Consider the following 6,824-nt stretch of genomic DNA (forward strand, 5'->3'; position numbering starts at 1 on the left):
TAACTGGTCTGGACCCAAACATGAAAACAGCAGTTGTACTTAAGAAATAATAGGCACATACTGCACGCATACAAATACAATCAAATAGTCTTTTGTAAATATAGTGGTCTTCAGTTGCTGCTTGACTTATTGAAAATCTACTGTACAAGTAAGATTCACTTTCTATTCCCTTGTACACTGAAAAGTATTTTAAATGAATGGAATCAGAGGATTTTATTCTATGAACCTAGCGTCTACATAACAAAGACATTTCTTCTTTGTTAAGGCTTTCATTGTTTGTGTTGTGTTTTGCAGAATCATCTTGCATCTCACTCCCTGGGCTTTATCACCTCTCCTTATGATATTTTTTCATCTGCATTTACCTTGAAATGTCTGATATTTTGAACACTAAGTGAATGTATTTGCATTAGATGATTTGCTTGCTGCTTGTGCAAGGACCACAACCCGTGTTGAGCCCTGTTCATAGTAAATCATTCAACTTCAACAACACAAACTGAAGGCCATAATCTTCTATTCCAATGCTCTCTTTTTTTGTATGCTATTTCATGGGGTTCTTAAAAAAAAACTCATCCCACTTTCTCCTCTGATAAAATGATGGACAGTCTTGCAGACCAACTAAAACGTTATATTTCTGCCCTGCTTTAACTTGCAAGCCTAAGTTAAGTTTAGCATCTCTACCGTGACAATTTCAATATTTAAGATATTTATTTCAAAAAACAACAAAGATTAAGTAAAAAAAAAATACATAGTGGTTTAAAATATGAATAAACACCATGATGTAGTTATACGTGATGTGTCATGGAAACCACAGGCACCATATTGAAAAATTCCTACTTACTGAAGGAGATGAAGGAGAGTATTTTGAGTGTTTATTCCATGCATGAAAATGTCATCAGTCTGAATGACTGTTTGAATAATAAATGTGTTTGTCACACCATACAAATAATCACTTATTTTTTGTGCTTCATCCATTATGTCAGGATGACGTGTCAAATCATGTGATTAGAAAACCAAAGAAACATCATTGTACAGCGAATCTTCAGACTCCTCAGACTCCTCAGGCAGGGAGTAAATAAGAGGCTCTCAGAGTTGTATGGGAACCGAAGCAGGTCTATGACTGTACATTAATCATAAAGAGCAGGGGTTGTCTTATGTGTCTCTGGTTTGAGATCAAGAGCAAAACTCAATTACTCTGTTACAGTGCACGCGGACAAAGTTTACAGAGCACCATGGCTTCAATAATAAACATTTCACAGCAAAAACAGGATTTTATGGTATTCAGCACTTTGATTGAATTGGCATGGATTAACAATGTTTAATGTCTGAAAGCTAGACTAGAGATAGTTTTAAAAATGGTGGATTTATCTCTATCGAATACATGTTGACTGTCTCATGTCTGAATTCACATATTGAATTGTTTTCACTGCACTGGCAAATGTTCTTAGTTTCACTGACCTTTTGCACCACATGCCAACATATTCTATAACGAATCAGAATCAAAGATAAAAATGTGTATTTTCAAAGGACAAAATCAAATTTGAAGTATTAGACATGATCCTGCATAATTTAAGACAACATAGCGTAGATTAAACTAGAACTGCAAGGCACTTTAGAAAAATCTTTACCTTTCATTTTTGACCCAGCTTCCTGAGTCAACCCTTAAAGATGCATTAATTGATTTTCGGTGCACCAGAGGGACAAAAACAATCACAACACCCTGACAGCTACGAAGTCACATGCCCTGACTGTTTGCAAACATACATAATATTGCTTTGGAGTTGAACTCTCTCTGTCTTGATCCCCTGTATAGTCACTAAAATAAGAAAAAGGGAAAGGAAATAAAAAGGTGTGTTTTGGTAAGAACCTATAAATCGCTTGTTTGAAAAAAACAAAACGTAAACATAAATAAATATATGTAGATCAAATTTTGTCAACAAAAAGTATTAAGTAAATGAGGATGATCAATGCCGGCTCAAAGCTCACAGCTCTAAGGAAATTCTGAGCTTACTTGAATTAAATTTTTTTTTGATTTTACAGATCCCACACATCACACAATTATGTCAGATCGTGTCTTGACTATGTAATGACTGGCGTATCAAATCAGCCACTGACAAATTAATAACAGTATTAGAAGTGAACCAGTGGTGTGCAGGACAAGAAATTAGCAAGTCAAATTTTTTCATACATTGTCACTGGTATTTCTTATTAAATCCCATTACCACTTAATGAATGTAGGAGAACACTGAAGAAAGATCACATTCAGATGCCTGCCCCCCTGCTAACTTCAGTTGTCGGCTGTAGCCTAAATACATACATTCTGGGATGAGATGGGGACTTCTGGCGGACGCGCGCAAGTGATGGCAGCGTGAGTTTCGAGCTCCCTATCACCTCGGTCTTAGTTGATAAATATATAACATGTTCTAAACGAAAAGGGGAAAACCAAAGGCCTATCCTCATAAGGGAATGAATTTGCGCTCAGGAGCAATCTCACTTTCAGAGAAGAAGACGGAAAATAAATCACGAGGTAAAACAAACAAACAAATCACAGACAAGAACACAGAACACGAGATGGAACAATTACTCCAAAAGTTTACCGACGAAATCACCTCTAAATTGGACAACTTCCGAAAAGACTTCAAAGACTTTCGGACGGAAACAAAGCAAGCTTTCTCTGAACTACAACAAGATATTAAAGAGGTGAAACGAGAAATAAAAGACACCAGATCACGGATGGAGGAGGTGGAGGAAAGACTGGCACTTTGCGAAGAAAAAGAGACAGTTTTTTATGAGATCAATAATTTCCTAATGATGAAGTTGAAAGACACAACCAATAAACTGGATTATTTGGAGAATAAATCAAGACAAAATAACATCCGGATCTATAATGTGAAGGAAGGAGCAGAGGGTGAAGACATGATCCACTTTTTGGAAGGCCTGCTTAAGGACAAACTGTGACTACAAGCTCAAGAGAAAATTTCACGAGCACACCGTGCCACAGCAAGTAAGCGCACAGAAAACAATCGCCCTCGACCACGCTTGATTATTGTCTCTTTTGTTGATTGGGACACAAGACAACAAGTTCTCAGATCGGCTTGGGGGAAAAGAGAAATCCTACTGCAGGACACAAGAATCTTTTTTGACCAGGATTTTACTACTAAAATCCATCCGGAACGAAACCGACTGCACCCAATCAGAAAACACTCACAGCATGGCAAAAGGTGTTTGAAAAAGACCAACTAGACATCTATGAAGATGCCTATGCAGCCGGTAAAGCCCTGGATATACAGATCCCAAGATCTCACATTGTTGACTTGGAGGAAAAACTGCTTAAAGGAGACTTTTGGAAAACGCATGCATCCAAGGGGGAACAGCAGCGAAGACACAAGGCGGAGAGGAACGCGCATGAGGAGTTTCAGGACAATTAGACTAATGGCTTTTGATATAGGTAGGAAATCCCTAATATGTGGCGGAAATCTGGTAAATAATTAAAAAAGAAGAAGCATGAACTATATATAAATCTAGCCTTTCTATTACTTTAAGTTACTTAAACCTAACAATGTCGTAAAGACTGAAATATGGTGTTGGACAGAGCCAAGATAGTAGAACCTGGACGGAGACACAAGTAAAAAAAATTGAAAACTGTTTTAAGTTTAAAGAAGACAACTTCTAACGGTGTACTGGTTGGTATGACTCGGTACATCTAATCCCTCGTTTATCGGGAAACTTTCTCTTTCCCCCTGCATATGCTTAAACTTTGACTGAATGGTTGTCGTAAATATAAACTTCACTGAATAGATTTTTTGGTTATTTAAAAACTAATGTGCAGGGGACTATGATGAATTTATGATTTCTTCTAACATACACTAATAAATTAGCTCAGATTAAGGTGCTTTAATTCTCTTAGTGTCAGAAAAATAATGTAATTTCGATACCGCCCCCTTTTCTTCACCTTGACTTAAAGGGGACGGGGTGACACTTGAAATATTAGACAAGCGTATAATTTGCCTTAAATGGAAACTAGCACAAATAAAATAATACAATTTGATTAATTATCAACAAACAAATAAAAATAATGGGCAAGGGTGAGTTAGCTGAAAAGAGCATTTAAGAATTGGTGTTATCAGAATTAGTTCTAAACTGTTGAATCTGTCTCTACCTTATTAAAATGAACTTACTAACATGAAATCATTCACTTGTATATGTATGATCAAATTAGTTTAATATTGCTGTTTTGTTTTGACTAGTTTGGTTCTTGGAAAAACATGCCTCCTGATGATGCAGAAATTAGGCTTTAAGGTAAAAAAATACAGGAATAAAATAGGGAAATTAGAGGCACTATTGTGTCAAATCCCTATTCCTAAATTCCTAAAATCACTGGGTTCAAGAGGAATTTCCACAGATGGAGGAGAGACTGGGAAAGCCTGCAAAGGCAGGGAGAGCCGACTGGCTCAGTGGAAGTGAAGAAGTTCCAACTCCTTGACAGTGTGGACGAGAGAATATGCAGAGACCTGCACCTGTCAACATACAACAGTGCTGAAGACATATTTAGAGTACTTCAAAACAGGTATGGAAACAAGGCAACAATTGCCTTGGAAATAATTGAGGACCTGGAGAGGACCCCCCCCCCCCCCTTCACACCAGCCAAGGAAGGTGATTGACCTAATTCAAGCTGTAGAAAAGGCCCTGAATGACCTCACCGAGCTTGAGAGCACTGGAGCCATCAAGAATCCCCTGGTGATCAGATCCATGGAGAGCAAACTGCCAGACAATATGAAGAGAGACTGGCTCACATTCATGGTCAATCCAAGAAACGGAGTCACACCTGACAATCACTTCGACAGCCTTCTTACATTCTTAAAGACTCAGGAGGACATTATAGAGAAACTAGACCAACTGGGTGTAAGTGGAAAGTCTGAAAAGAAGCCTACTTACCTGGAAAAGAAGTATGCCTCCACAAAGTCCACAAGGAAAGGAGGATGTGTTGTCTGTGGAGATGAAAGGCACAGTGAGAAGATTTTCTTGCAAGCGGTTCAAAGAACTAAAGCCTGGCAAGAAGCTAAGTGCTGTTGAAAAGCTGGGAGCATGCAGAAGATGCCTGAGACTGCAAGAGAGGAGGCTCCTCAGACCACCATTTCTTTCTTTGCCTGAAAGGAGGATTCAAAGGGAAAGAATCAGAGAAAGTGGGAAAACCCAGCACCAGAAGGCAAGCACTCATGGAGGAACAGGAGAAATTAATATCTGAGCTCACCCCAGGCATGGCAGAAAAATTCAGGAAAGCTTTCACCAACATGACTGCAAAATCACACTGCACTGAAAAGGACCTACCTGGAGTGATGGACTCAAATACATGTGAGTTACCAGTTATTCTTATGCTTTTGGAAGTAACTGCCCATGCAGGACAGAAAATTGGAACTCTCATTGACTTGGCGTCAGATACAAACTACATCACTCACAGAGCTGCCAGAAGACTGAAGCTATGGAGTGAAAAGATCACGCTTGTTGTCCATGGAGTCGGAGGCATGGGTATGAAGGTAAAAACCAGAAGATACTCACTCAAGGTGAGAGTCAAGACACCTAGAGGCACGGAGAGAGCTCATGAGCTTATTTGCTATGGCTTGGATGAAATTGCAAAAGTGCACAGAGTAATCAAACCACAACAGCTCAAGAAGTTCTTCCCCAACACCAACCTGGAAGACCTTCAAAGACCAGAGCACGTTGAGCTTCTCATCAGCCACCGTGAAGGAAGACTCGCTCCACAAAGAGTAAAAGTAGTAGGAGATCTCGTCCTTTGGGAAAGCCCTTTAGGAAAGACTGTTGGCGGAGCACATCCAGACCTCTGAAGTAGTGGACATGGCTCTGCACAATTCTGAGACTCACTTTGCACGGTCAATGAGAACCACAGCAGTGAAGTATCAAGAAATTGCTGAGATGCAAGAATTCAAAGCTGAAACCAAAGGCACAGTTGCTGGCAGAGAGTTCTTAGACTGGTGGAAATGGGACAGCATTGGAGCAGCCTGCGAACCAATGTGTGGAGGATGCCGGTGCAGCAACTGTCAACCGGGAGGAAAAGACATGACTCTGAGTGAGGAAAGAGAGCTGGAGATTATCAGGCAAGGCCTCACCTATGTGAAAGCGAATGCTCACAGTCAGGAGCCTCACTGGGACACAAAATATCCCTGGGTTGAAGATCCAAGTTCCCTACGTCCACAGCAAGTCTGTTGAGTGTGATGTCTGGAAAGGTTACCTCCTCTTGAGCCGCAAGGAAGAGATCCCTGAGCGCATCTTCACACTCCCTGATGGTAAGTGCAGCTTCTTTGGCTCTGGACCTGATCTTTTGGGCTGAAGGAATTCCCTCCCCCTTTGGCTTACTTGTGGCTGAGGTTCTGGCCAGCACTTTTCTCCATTTTGTGGCAGCTCTCCACACCCAGGCAATGACTCTGGTCAGCTTGGCTAAACTTGCTGGTGTCAAGGATTTTTCTCACTGCAGAACCAGCAGGTGGTCTCCGGACTTGGATTCGGCATTCTTCTCCACTAGGGCTGCTTTGCAGGTCCTTGCCTTGGTCAGTCTTGGCTGGAGTAGAGGTTGGAAACATTTTCACCTGTGCACGGGTCAGTGCTGCAGTGAAACATTTCCTTTGGAGCTTGTTTATACCTTCTTTGGCATACGCAGCGATGTCTTTGGCTGACTTTGTCGGCCACTCTTCCACAGGTCGTTTCAGAAACTCTGGTCCATTTTGCCACACAGAGTCCCCTTTGAGGTCTTCTGGGGTTGCTCCTCTTGTTATGAGGTCAGCAATGTTCTGCTCACCTGGAATCCATCTCCA

The sequence above is a fragment of the Labrus mixtus genome, chromosome 12 (assembly GCF_963584025.1).
Source record: "Labrus mixtus chromosome 12, fLabMix1.1, whole genome shotgun sequence".
In the NCBI taxonomy this organism is placed as follows: domain Eukaryota; kingdom Metazoa; phylum Chordata; class Actinopteri; order Labriformes; family Labridae; genus Labrus; species Labrus mixtus.